The sequence below is a fragment of the Chlorocebus sabaeus genome, chromosome 20 (assembly GCF_047675955.1).
Source record: "Chlorocebus sabaeus isolate Y175 chromosome 20, mChlSab1.0.hap1, whole genome shotgun sequence".
Taxonomy (NCBI): Eukaryota; Metazoa; Chordata; class Mammalia; order Primates; family Cercopithecidae; genus Chlorocebus; species Chlorocebus sabaeus.
Genome location: NC_132923.1, coordinates 46707972 through 46721168, shown reverse-complemented (window position 1 = coordinate 46721168; position 13197 = coordinate 46707972).

The following is a 13197-nucleotide window of genomic DNA, read 5'->3' as shown; positions in this document are numbered from 1 at the left end:
ACTGCTGAAGCTAAAGGAAGTTATTTCTTCACCAATTTTTGCCACTTTTTAAATTTTGTGATCAATTTTCAGTTCAGTGGAAAAATGTGAATAGTTGCCATGTATCACACACGCACGCGCGCGCGCACACACACACACACACACACACAAGCATGTCCTTGGCCAAGAGCAGACAATTTATATTATTCATTCTTTATAGTGAGAGTTTATAAAATTTCATCTGTTTATGAGAATTGTTACAAAATCTAGGGAATTAACAGGAAAACTGGATGAGACTTCTATTGAGTATTGGTAAGTGCCAGTTAAAGTGTACTTCTGGGTAAAATGAGTAATAAAAGTTGCCAAATCTAAAATTGGTTGACTGAAATTTATTCTTAGTTTTACAATAGATCTTAATCCAAAGTTTATAGCTGTGAGGGCTTTCATGACAAAATATGTATATATTTAAGTTTCATTGGTTGCAGAATTACATCAGATCTAACAGATGTAAATGTAAATTTATTCAGTGGAAAAAAAAACCCCACTACCATAATGCATTCATTTGCATGTGCAATGCTAGTTCAATCTTTTTCTCTCTTTCTTCTTCTTTTTTTTTTTTTTTTTTTGTAATTTCTTTAACTCTCTCCTTCCAATGCTGTCTTTCAGGATAAAAATTTACGGTAGAAAAAACAGTCCAATTGAGATATTAAACTACATAAAAGATATAATTCTAGGCTTTGACTTGATTTCCTCACAAAAATGTCAATTTCCATATAATATACCTGATAGAAGCACACTTTGTTTATGGTGACACTTAAATTATTTTTCTTTGACTAATGGAGGGATGGGTTTTTCCATATTATCAGATCTCTGGTTTATTCTAATTGCTGTAGTTCCTTTGAGGATTGCTTCTTGTCTCTTTTTCTCCTATCCATTGAAGTGCACATCCATTTTTAGGAAAGTGCAGATAATGATTCTGGAAAAGATTTGAGCTGTTAGATTTTTAGAACAATGAATTAGAAGATGGTAGCCCAAATTGCTACACAGCTGTGATTTCACAGGGCAGTACTAGGACCAGGACTCAGTGCTTCTGGATTCCATGAGTAAAGGGTGTTTTGTGTGTCTGCATGTGCTGCTTTGCTTTCGAGACCATGGGCATTTCAGTGGAATTTTGTGACCATTTTCCCTTTTTTCAGAGCATGGAGTCAGCATTGCAGGGGTTTAGGTTTGAGTTGGGACTGGGAATTCTGGTTATGTCTTGGTGGTGATAAATCTTACATTCCACATGGGAAGAGCTGCCCCTGTGTCTGTCTATATGTTTCTTGAGCTATCCTTGGTACATAGCAAGCTCTGGGGGATCTGCAGAACAGAGTTTGTTGCAGGATAGGGTTCACTGCTATCACCTCACAGTGGTCCTGGATGAAATAAAGCACTACACTCAAACCATTTCTTTACAACTCTTTTCCAGACCTCGGTTTCAGGCGGCTGCCTGGCTACTGGCTGGAAATTTTCAGGCAATTCCCTACTTACTGCTGCAGTCTCCTGAAGTTAACATGCATGCTCCACCCTTTAGACACAAAGACCTTGAAACCATGAGTTGGACACAGTTGGTTCAATTCATTCTCTCCACTGATCAGAGTTCCTGAAGAACCATGGTGTTAGTAGTAGTCAACGCCTTAAGGACATCTACAAAAGAAGGAAGTGAATCTGCAATTAATGTATGTCCTGAGTTTGATTTAGCACATTAAAGTAAAAACACCTTTGGTGTTTTGTGCCTCAGTGCTCCTTTCTTCTGGGGTATGTTCAGGAAGTGACACACATAAGGTATGGAGTTTAGTGGCTTTTACTGGAATCCAGGAAAGCCCTGATACAACTCTCAAAATCACCCTCCAAATGCAGGTCATCCATGGTAAGTGTGACTGGCCTCCCCAGTAAAGTTTCCTATTCCATCCTCCTACTCACTTGATTACAGAGCAAATCCCAGGCTCTTGCAATAACCACTGGTCAGTGATCTAGATCAGACACAGCTAAGAGGAAGGCTGGGTCTGTGGACAGCCTGCCTTGGAGAACATACCCAAGCGACAAGAAGCAAGGGATAGATTCCTGGTTGTGGGCAGCAGGTAGGATGCCGGACTCTTCAGCAGAAGAAAGAGGCTGACTTTGTGCCAGCCTGGAAAGGGTGCACTCTTGTCCTTCTGCATGAGAATTAGTTTCCTCTGTCGTGACTGCCCACTAGCAAAATGTGGCCAAATGTATTGGATTAGCAACTTGGCTAGTGGGGAGGAGCTCAGAAGGGGATGATAGAGAAGTTAGGGAAAGAGAATTCCTTCCTCTGTGGGCTGAGGCAGAAAAACGGAAGATGCAGACAGGGCCCTCCCTCCCTTTCACCGACAAAACCAGTCGGCCCAGCACCGTGATTTCTGTGGCCTTCTGGGGTGACTTTAGCTGACTGGGAGGATCTGCATTCCTATGATGAATACTGTATTTCCTTGTTTCTAAGGTCGCTTAAATTATAAGGCAATTTAATAATAGCTTCTAAGAAAAAAAAGAAACACTTCCACAGAAAAGGTCCATAATAGTACTTGCTTGCTGGACCATCAGCTGCACTGTCCTACTTCCCATTTACTGGGGGAATTGGCAAATTTGGCAGAGCAAGCTGTGTCTGGGGAAATTTGGTAACACCAGGAAGGTAAATGCGCTGGGGAATCTCTGCAGAGACAAGCCTAGTCCTACTTTATGCAGCAGCAAAATTGACAAGGTGCCCAGGCATCAGAAAAGGAGCACGTTACAGCACTTGTCCTTCAGTGTATCCTCTCTCCTTATTTACATATTTTCCGTGAAAGGTACATCTTCAGAGTTCAGCTCCTAAAAGCATACATGCTAATTTTTCTACAGATCTATTATGTATGAATGAGAAGAGTCTATTCTTTTCTTGGTGTGTGGAGGATTTGTGCGTATAACCCCCCATTAGTGTTAATGGCAGATCTATGCATAATTTCCCTAACTCCCAGAATCCGGGGCATCTAACTAAGCCACATGCAATTGCTTACCCACACACTGACAGGGAGTAGGTGCCAGAGCTAAGGAAACCGGGGTCTGGGCTGGGATTTTAAGTTCTCACAGTTTGGTGGTCTGTGTTGAAAAAAGGTTACAAAGGATGTAAACAGAAGAAATTTGCTTATCTTAAAACCCCTGTGAAACATTTCATGGCTTCATTAAGACGTGTCTCTGCCCATAAGACCATAAACTAGCAGAGGTTAGGGACTGCAAAGCTCTGTAGAGTAGCTGGCCCAGAGAAGGCACATAGTGCCTGGGTTTTGTTGTTGTTACTTGAGTGACTGAACTAATGAAAGAATAAACAAAATAAATATTTTGTTACTAGGTTTGGTGATTCTCTGGATTTTGGTCTTAGATTTGCCTCTGGATTTTGGTCTTAGATTAGGGCATTCATCTTCCTGATGGGTTACCGAATTTCCCTGGATACAGCTTACTTTGCCAAATTTGCCAATTCCCCTAGGGAAAGGGAAGTAGGACAGCACAGTTGACTGGTCATTCAACTTTTGGGTTGGGAGTCATTAGCTGCTACCATGCAACGTGTTTCTTAGATGTCGGAAACCTTACCTCCATTGTTACAGTGAATCCTCCGAATTATTTCCATTTAGACCTGAGTGAACCAAAGCTAGCAGAACATAAGTTATTTGTGTAAGATCTCAGAGCTAGTACAAAATAGAACTAGAATTTGAACGTGGACCTTTTGACTATAAAGTTCATTGTCTTTCTTTTACAATATCTCCCTGCTTCTGTTCTGTTACCCCATCATGACACGCTCTCTAAAACAGCTAGCAATCCTACTCCTATGCCCACTTATTTATACTCATACCTACAGTCGTCTGAATATGAAAACCTATGTTTATGATAAGGTAAAAATGCTCCCCTGTCGCCCCCACATCTTATTTTGTTGCTTTTTTTTTACGTTTTAACTTTTATTTTAGGTTCAGGGATACATGTACAGGCTTGTTATATAGGTAAACCTCTGTCACAGGGGTTTGTTGTACAGATTATGTCACCACACAGGTACTAAGCATAGTACTCAATAGTTACTTTTACTGGTGCTGTCCCTCCTCAACCCTCAAGTAGGCCCCAGAGTCTGTTGTTTGCTCTTTGTGTCCTCTGTTGGATAAGCAGTGCCTGAGATAGTTGTCCAGGAGCCTTTAGAGATTTGCTCGAGTCAGCAGCTGGCCAGCGCCTGAGCTGTGGCGCATCAAAGGCAGTCCATTGGGCAGGAGAGCTGCCGACAGCCTTGCCTTGATGATTACATGATTGAATCACTAATGAATAAAAACGTTTCATGCAAAGCAATTCAAAGCTGCAAGATAATCACTTAAGTAAGATTAGAATCTTACTTGACAGTATAGGAAGAATAGAGCAAGAGTGAGTGAGAGAGAGAGACATTCTTTGAGTTGACAAATTACACCAGTTGTTCAGTTTACTATTTTACATTGAGAATTGTGTTAATTAACTTGCTCTGGAGGAGAATCTACTATTAATACTTGATGTTGGCTTATTCATCATAATGTGTAGAAGTAATCTGAACTGCTGTGGCTAGAAAAAGGAAATAGTATATACTAGAATGTGGGATCTCTGTCAAAGATTCTAAGGCAGTCAAGGATGCTTTGTAAGAGTGTCTGACACCACGAGCCAATACACATACATAAATGTGTGAACATAAATGTTTGCTTTAGCGTGGCTGACTCAATCAATGCACAACTGGACATATGTATTGTGAAGAGCAAGGATATAGTCTGGGGTCACTGTATATAGAAGGAATGAGGCGAACATGTTGAGGTTTTTTGCTTGCCTGAATTACAGCTCTAGTGAGGAGAAAAATAACTCATCCTCCCCAATTATCTTGCTGTCTTTGGGTTTCTATATCTATGTGCTTGGAAGCTTCTTACTGAAGCACGGTATGAGTTGGATTCTACTCTAGTTACAAGGTACGTTGTGCTGAACTGGTTTGGAGAGAAGTTGGTATGTGTAATATGTATTAAGAAGGGGAGTAATCTATCAAAGTATAATCAAGAAAAGTGAAGATTATCTTTTGTTTAATTCTGCAAAATCAATATCCTTAATGTTTTCTGTTTACTTTTTCTGTCAATTACTGATATGAGTGTTACACTCTCCAACTATAATCACGATCTGTTTTCAGTTTTCTCAGTTTTTGCTTCATGTATTTTGAAACTTTTATTAGGTATATACGCATTTAGGATTGTTTTGTTCTCTTGATGAATAGACCCCTTTATCATTATGAAATGTTCCTTTTAATTTCTTTACTATATTTGATATTAATACAGTTACTCTAGCTTCCTTCCTTCAGTCCTCTCCACCCTCTCTCTCTTTTTTTAATGTTTAATTTACATAGTCTATCATTTGCTGTCTTTTTATTTTTAGCCTTTTTGTGTCTTTAGAAGCTTTCTTATTTAGAGTATGCATTTGGATCTTATATTTGAACCTACTCCTCTGACAACCTATGCCTTTAATTGAAGTATTTATACCACTTACTTTTAATTATTAATATTGCCAGATTTAAATCTACCTACTTGCTGTTTTTTATTTATCTTGTCTTTTCTTTTTTTCTTTTTTCCTCTTTTGCATTTGTGTGTGTTTTTAAAAAATTTCCATTTTGTCTCATTATTGGCTTATTAGCTATATATCTTATATTTATTTTGAGCTATTGTTTTAATATTGCAACATACATTTTTAACTTATAGTAATGTGTTTTAAGTAATATCATGTCATGTCATATACGATGGATGAAAGTTATGACAGTTTAGTTCTCCTTCCCTTCTTTTTCCCCATCCTTTGTGCTATTTTTATACATTTAAATTTGTTATATTTTATAAACTTCACAATGTATTGTTCTTATTGCTTTAAGCAGTTATTTATCTTTTAAAGTTAAAAGTGTTAAAAATGACTCTTTTTTTCGAGACAGAGTCTCACTCCATTGCCCAGGTTGTGCAGTGGTGTGATCTTGTCTTTTTTTTTTTTTTTTTTTTTTTTTTTGAGACGGAGTCTCGCTCTGTCGCCCAGGCTGGAGTGCAGTGGCCGGATCTCAGCTCACTGCAAGCTCCGCCTCCCGGGTTTACACCATTCTCCTGCCTCAGCCTCCGGAGTAGCTGGGACTACAGGCGCCCGCCACCTCACCCGGCTAGTTTTTTGTATTTTTTTAGTAGAGACGGGGTTTCACCGTGTTAGCCAGGATGGTCTCGATCTCCTGACCTCGTGATCCACCCGTCTCGGTCTCCCAAAGAGCTGGGATTACAGGCTTGAGCCACCGCGCCCGGCCGATCTTGTCTTACTGCAACCTCTGCCTCGTGGGCTCAAGCGATCCTCACACCTCAGCCTCCTGAGTAGCTGGGACTACAGGCTGTGCCACCATGCTTGGCTAATTTTTGTATTATTATTATTATTTTTAGCAGAGATGGGGTTTCTACACATTGGCCAGGCTGGTCTTGAACTCCTGATCTCAGGTGATCCGCCCACCTCAGCCGCTGAAAGTGCTAGGATTACAGGCATGAACCACCACGCCTGGTCTGAAAATGTCTTTTATAGTAAAGGGTAAAGGTATTTACCCTTTCTACCTTTATTTCTTTGTGTATGTTCAGACTTCCATTTGGTATCATCTATCTTCTGTCCAAAATTTTCTTTAATCTTTCTTATGGTGTTGGCATGCTGGCAATTAATTTTCTCAGATCTTATTTGTTTAAAAGAGTATTTTGCCTTTATTTAAAATAATTATTTTCACTGGGTATAGAATTCTGGATTGATGGTTTTCCCTTCAGTACTTTAAAGACCTGAATTCATTGTCTTCTGCCTTACATCGTTCCTGACAAGAAGTCTGATATTGTTCTTATCGTTCCTCCTATGTTTACATTGTATCTATTTTTTCCCCTGGATGCTTGTAAGATTTTTCTCTTTCTCAGTGGTTTTAGGCATTATAATTATATTGTACCTCCATGTGCTTTTCTTTATGGTTATACATCTTAAAGTTGGTTAAAATTCTTGAATCTGTGAATTAATAGTTATGATTGATTTTGGTCATTATACTTTCAAATTTTGTTGGTCTACTTCCACTCACTTTCTGATACTTCGCTTACCTGTATGTTAGACTGCTCTGTATTGTTGCACAGGTCATTGTTGTTCTGTTTATTTTTTAAGTATTTTTTTCTGTCTATGCTTCATTTTGAATAGTTATTATTGCTAGGTCTTTAAGTTCACTGATTGCTTTTTTCTTTTACAGGAGCTATTCTGCTATTAATCCCATGCAGTATATTTTCATTTAGACATTTTAGTTTTTATTGCTAGAAGTTCCATTTTTGTCCTTTTAAAAATGGATCTTCCATGTATTTCCTTGTTATACCCATGCTTTTCTTTATATTTTTAAACTTATTAAGCATATTTATAATTATCAGTTTTAGTGTCCCTATCTAATTAAACTAATGTCCTTAGCTAATGTAATCAATTATTATTTCTGTCTCTGATTCCAGTGATTGATTTCTTTTCTCTTGATTGGATGTAATATTTTTCTGTTTATTTACATGTCTGGTGAACTTAGGTTACATGTCAGGAATTTTTATGCCGTTAGGTGTTAGCTTTGGCTGTATTCTTTTATATAGTATTGGACTTATTCTGATATGCAGTTCTGTTACTTAGAATCAGTAGTATCCTTTTGTGGCTTGCTTGAAGCTTTGTTAGGGAGTGTCTAGGACAGTCTTTATTACATAGATAATTTAAATTAGCTACTAAGATTGTACCCTTCTGATAACTCTACCTCATTCCCTGTGTATTATTATGTTTGTCCACTCTGCATGGTGGGAATATAAGGTGAGTTTCAGGAATTGTTTGGTCTTTTGTTTTCTGGAAGGTTTCCCTGGGGCCTTGGAGAATTTACTGTCATCCATGTGCAGACCCATCCTCAGCAAGACTTGAGGTACTCTCAGCAGATCTACAGAGCTTTTTTCTTTCTCTCTGTGCAGCTCCTCCCTCCCTAGCTTCCTATTCCAGAGGTTGCAGCTGTTTTACCTTTCTGATCTTCTGTGTCTGTGTCCTCATCTAAGTGAGACCTTTGGCTTATATTTAGGTTCCTTTCCCTGTGCTGCAGCCCAGGACCTGCCTCCAGGTAGTGAACTGCAGCAATGGTCCAGCTTGCTTCCCTTTTGTCAGGGATCATAGTCCTATACTGCCTATTCTCCAGTGGAAAGAAAACCCATTGTTCTGTGTATTTTGTTAATTGTTTCTAGTTGTTTAATGCAGGAGTCTCTAGTACTCCATTTTGGTCAGAAGTAGCAGCTCTTGTGAGGTTTAAATGAAGTCATGGTACATATAATTAATGTTTTAAAAAGTAAGCTATTCTTAATTTTCTTTGTAGAACTAGGAGCAAGAGATGGAAGTGGTTGTTAGAAAAATCTTTCTACCATATGTTTTCGGCAATGAAAATAGGCAGGAAATAGTAAGGTTTTGTTTTCAATCACAGAATGTATTTACATAGGCTAGAGAAGAGAGGCTTTCTTCTAAAAAAAAAAACCCTCCTCATTCCTCAGTGACCTCTGTATTTCTCCCCCAATTTCAGATTCCATAATACTTTTGATAATGTCTCAGCAAAATAGTGCTAGGGGGAGCTGACGTAGACATCAGTTCTTCTGAATCCCAGGTTAGTGATATGTCTCTGACTAATCTTTAGAATTGCCTCTTCAATTTTAACTAAACTATCCATGAAAATGACCATGAAAGAGAAACAAACTTTAGAAATGGAGTGGGAGAATGTTTTCTAAGTGTAGAGTTTACAACAATTTTGTTCTACGTGTCTACTTAGACAGTTTTTGTCTCTTTGAATGTGTCAATATCCTAGCCATGATAAGATCAGTGATTTTACTCAAAGGATGGAAAAAGACTAAATAGCCTAAAGATTTCCCCAAGAAGTGCTTTTATAATACCCCAATGAATTACCAAAGGATAAAGTGAATTCCTGGAAAACAAACCAGACCCTAAGGTGAATTTTCTTCTAAAAATTATATGGAGTTAAAAGGAAAAGGTAAAAATAAAAGTATAGGGGTGGAATGTGCTTCAAAATATTGGCTAGGTTTATTGCATCTCCAGATTGCTTTAGCTATTTGAGAAAACCCCCGAGGGCCACATGACTGGTCTCCAAAGTTGTCCACTTAAGGAAGACTGACTCAAAGGAAACTCCCAAAGGCCATTTGAGTTTCAGGAGCTTGTTTTTCAGCCTCTTTTTAAAATTTGCCTGAAAAACCCTTCGGAGAACTGTGATAGGAGAGATGGGAATTTGACAAGCCTCTATTCTGGATCTCAGAATCCATCTTTCCAGCCTCCTGACATTACAGATGAGGAGACAGAAGCCCTATGAGATGGCATGACCTGACTCAAATCACAAGCTGGTTCCTGGGACAGCTAGGGCTATTCTCTCATTTAACAAATATTCACTAAATACATAGTGCGTGAATTGCATCTAGTCCAGGGCTCTTTATACCACATCACAAGCCTCCCTTCATGAATTATAATAATGTGAAAAAAGCTTATCAGAATCTTTTAAAAACTAGCCTCTCTGAATGTGTCATTGAGGTATATGTCTGGGGAAATTCAGCACCTGTGGTGACAGGAAGGAGGCTCAATCAGAATACGAAGTGAGTGGCTGTGTGCCAGAGCATGATGTGTTTCTGCTGAGAGGGAGATTTCCATGCAAAAGTGGGACCAGAGGTCAGAGACCAAACACAATGGTCAAAGGTGAATTAAGAACAATTAATGAGTCTGGACTCAAATTAATTGAGTTCTTACCTGATAAATAGTTAGGTCATACTGGCACTTGAATTCAACATTGCAACAGCAAGAAAATAGAGGATGTTAAATTGGTTATATTATTATTCAGAAGAGAAGGGATGCTGGTGTTGTCAAGTACAAACTCTTGTCAGATGCCTTTATCTGCTCAGATCTCCAGTTACTGTTCAAAGTTCAACCTTCACTAGCTATGAATTGCACAATTATGTCAGCTTCTCAGGTTCAATCGAGACAACATCAGAGAAAAAGGAACCATGTTCAGTAGAAATAAGCAAAAGCTGTTTGCATTTCTGGAGTGGAGGAGAAACTGCAACATGCAGATGTGGGACAAGACAAGGGATGCTACCAGAAAAATTGCTTTCTGATAATCCGATATCAATGAAGTTTGGTCTCTTCTTTCACTTACATTTTATAAAAGTTCTAAGCAAGAGAGACAGCAGTTTAATGGGCTCTGTTAATGTTCTCACTGTAGTGAAAAAAGCCTAACCCTTGTGAATCTGAATCATGCTTGGCTGACTTTGAAATAGGGACTTCTTTTGTATAGATGATACCTTTGGGCAAATTAGGAAAAGGTGACATAAAAGACATTTTTGAGTGGACCCATTGGGAAATAGTACTGCTTCTAGGCTGCAGTCTAGCACTCAGGCTTAGATCTTGGAGACTAGAGCATGAATTGGATTTCAAACCCAGCTTGACCCTTTGGCTGGGCACCTTGTGTGGGATGTGGTTTTGCCTAATCGTCTGCTTTGAAATCTTACAATTTCTGAACTTCTCTCTTGGTCGATATAAGCTGTCATAAGTCTCTTGTTAGGCCTGGGGTTTGTTGGAAAGGTGTAAGTCAGCAGTAACCTAAGACTTTAGGCATGGAGCAAGGGGACTTAAAAAGGCAATGTCTACTGGCAAAGGTGGGGCCGAGGACCAGACAGTCCAAATGAATGCCACATCCAAAGGGAATGGGCAGAAAAGCAGACATTGGATTTAACCAGACAGTGAGGTGGCAAAAGCAGTCTCAGGAGGGAAGATGGCAGGGACCTGGGTGATTCCCAAAGGTGCGGGTCCTGCCAGCATGCTGAGCTGGATTGGACAGGGGTCAGCAGTGGCTGTGGGTGGGGCTTTGAGGGAGGAAGGCAGTAATTGTAGTGGTTGAGTCCTTGCTAGCTCTGGAGCTGCACTGCTGAGATTCAAATTTTAACAGTGCTCAGCCTAAAAACTCAGAATCATCCCTGACTCCTTTTATTTCATCATACCCCATATCCAGTCCACCAGCAAATCCCATTGGCTCTGCTTTCAAAATATATTCAGATGATGACCACTTTTCACCATTGCCACGACTCCTGTTTGAAGCCACTGAAGTAGCCTCCCAACTAACATCTGCGCTTTTGCCCTTGTTTCAACCCCTTGCCTCCACCTCTAGTTTATTCTCATCCCAGCAGCCAGAGTGAATCTTTGTGAACGGTCTTGCCGCTCCTCTGCTCAACTTTTCCTGTGGCTTCCCATCTCAGACTGAAACCGGGAGTCTTCACAATGACTTTCAACACCTGTGTGATCTGAATTCCCATTCTCTTGGCCCTCATCTCCTAACATTACCTGAAGGGAAAACTAACAAATAGTGTTTTCCTTCCACCCTCATGCTCTCAACACAGAATACTTCACCTTTGGTAAGCAAAATGTGTGTGGGGATTTCTCCCTACCAACAACTAATCAATTCCCCATTGGACACCAACTGTGAGTAATAATTTAACTCAATTCTGACCGTACCTGGAGATCGCTTCAGATCCCACAGGGTGAGGGCTCAGTCCCACAAGGCTGCCCTCCCCCCACTTCAGATGCTAATTGCAAGCACAAATTGTGACCTGTATTCCTGTATTTCTGACCAATCAGATATAAATCAGAGTTCCCACAACCCCTTCCCTGGGTTCAATTAATTTGCTAGAGCAGCTCACAGAACTCAGGGAAACACTTTGTTTACATTTACCCATTTATTATAAAGCATATTACAAAGGATACAGACAAGCAGCCAGATGAAGAAATGCGTAGGGCAAGGAATGGGGAAGGGGCCCAGAGCTTTCATGTCCTCTCTGGGCACCTCACCCTCTAGGAACCTTCACCTGTTCAGCTGTTTGGAAATTTTCTGAACTCTGTCCTTTTGCAGTTTCATGGAGGCTTTATTACACAGGCATGATTGATTATATCACTGGCGATTGGTGATAACTCAGCCTTCACTCTCTCTCCCCTCCCTGGAAGTTGGGTGGTGGGACTGAAAGCTCCAACCCTCTAATCACATGATTGGTTCCCCTGGCAACTAGCCTCCCTCTTGAAGCTGTTTAGGATTCCCCATTTACCAGCTATCTCGTGATTATACAAAAAGGCATTTATCACTTAAGAGATGCCAAGGTCTTTAGGAGCTGTGTGCCAGGAAACTGGAGGAGGAATATCTATATCCATATCTATATCTATATCTATATCTATATCTATATCTATATCTATATCTATATCATCTATATCTATATGTGTGTACATTTCACAACATTACAGTCCCCCTTGAATACATCACTCAAACCATGTTGACCTCCTTGCTGTTCCTTGAGCAAGCCAAGGGTGCTCTTGCCTCGAGGCACTTGTTCTTTCTGATTTCTACCTTGAGCACTCTCCTCACAATTAGTCATTTCCTTCAGTTTTTTTCTTCAAATGCCACACCCAGCAGAGGACTTCCCAAATTACCCTATCTAAAATAGCAGCTGACTATATGTTGCACACTCTATTGCCTCTCTCTGCTTTACTTTTCTTCTTAGTAAGCCTCAACTTCTGATATAATATCTATTTTAATGTTATCGAGGTACAGTTTATACACAGTTAAGTACATGATTTTTTTTTTTTTTTTGTAGAGACAAAGTCTCACTCTGTTGCCCAGGCTAGAGTGCAGTGGTACGATCTTGGCTCACTGCAACCTCGGCCTCCTGGGTTCAAGCGATTCTCCTGCCTCAGCCTCCCGAGTAGCTGGGATTACAGGTGCATACTGCACACCTGGCTAATTTCTTTTCTATTTTAGAGATGGGGTTTCACCATGTTGCCCAGGCTGGTTTTGAACTCCTGAGCTCAGGCAATCCACCTGCCTCACCCTCCCAAAGTGCGAGGATTTAAGTGCATCAGTTGTTTGTTTTTATTACAGAGTAGCACCCTGATATGATTTGGCTGTGTCCCCACCCAAATCTTGAATTGTAGCTCCCATAATTCCTACATGTCCTGGGAGGGACCCTGTGGGAGGTAATTGAATCATGAGGGTGGGTCTTTCCCATGCTCTTCTTGTGATAGTGAATAAGTCTCATAAGATCTGATAGTTTTATGAAAGATTTCCTCTTTTTCTTGGCT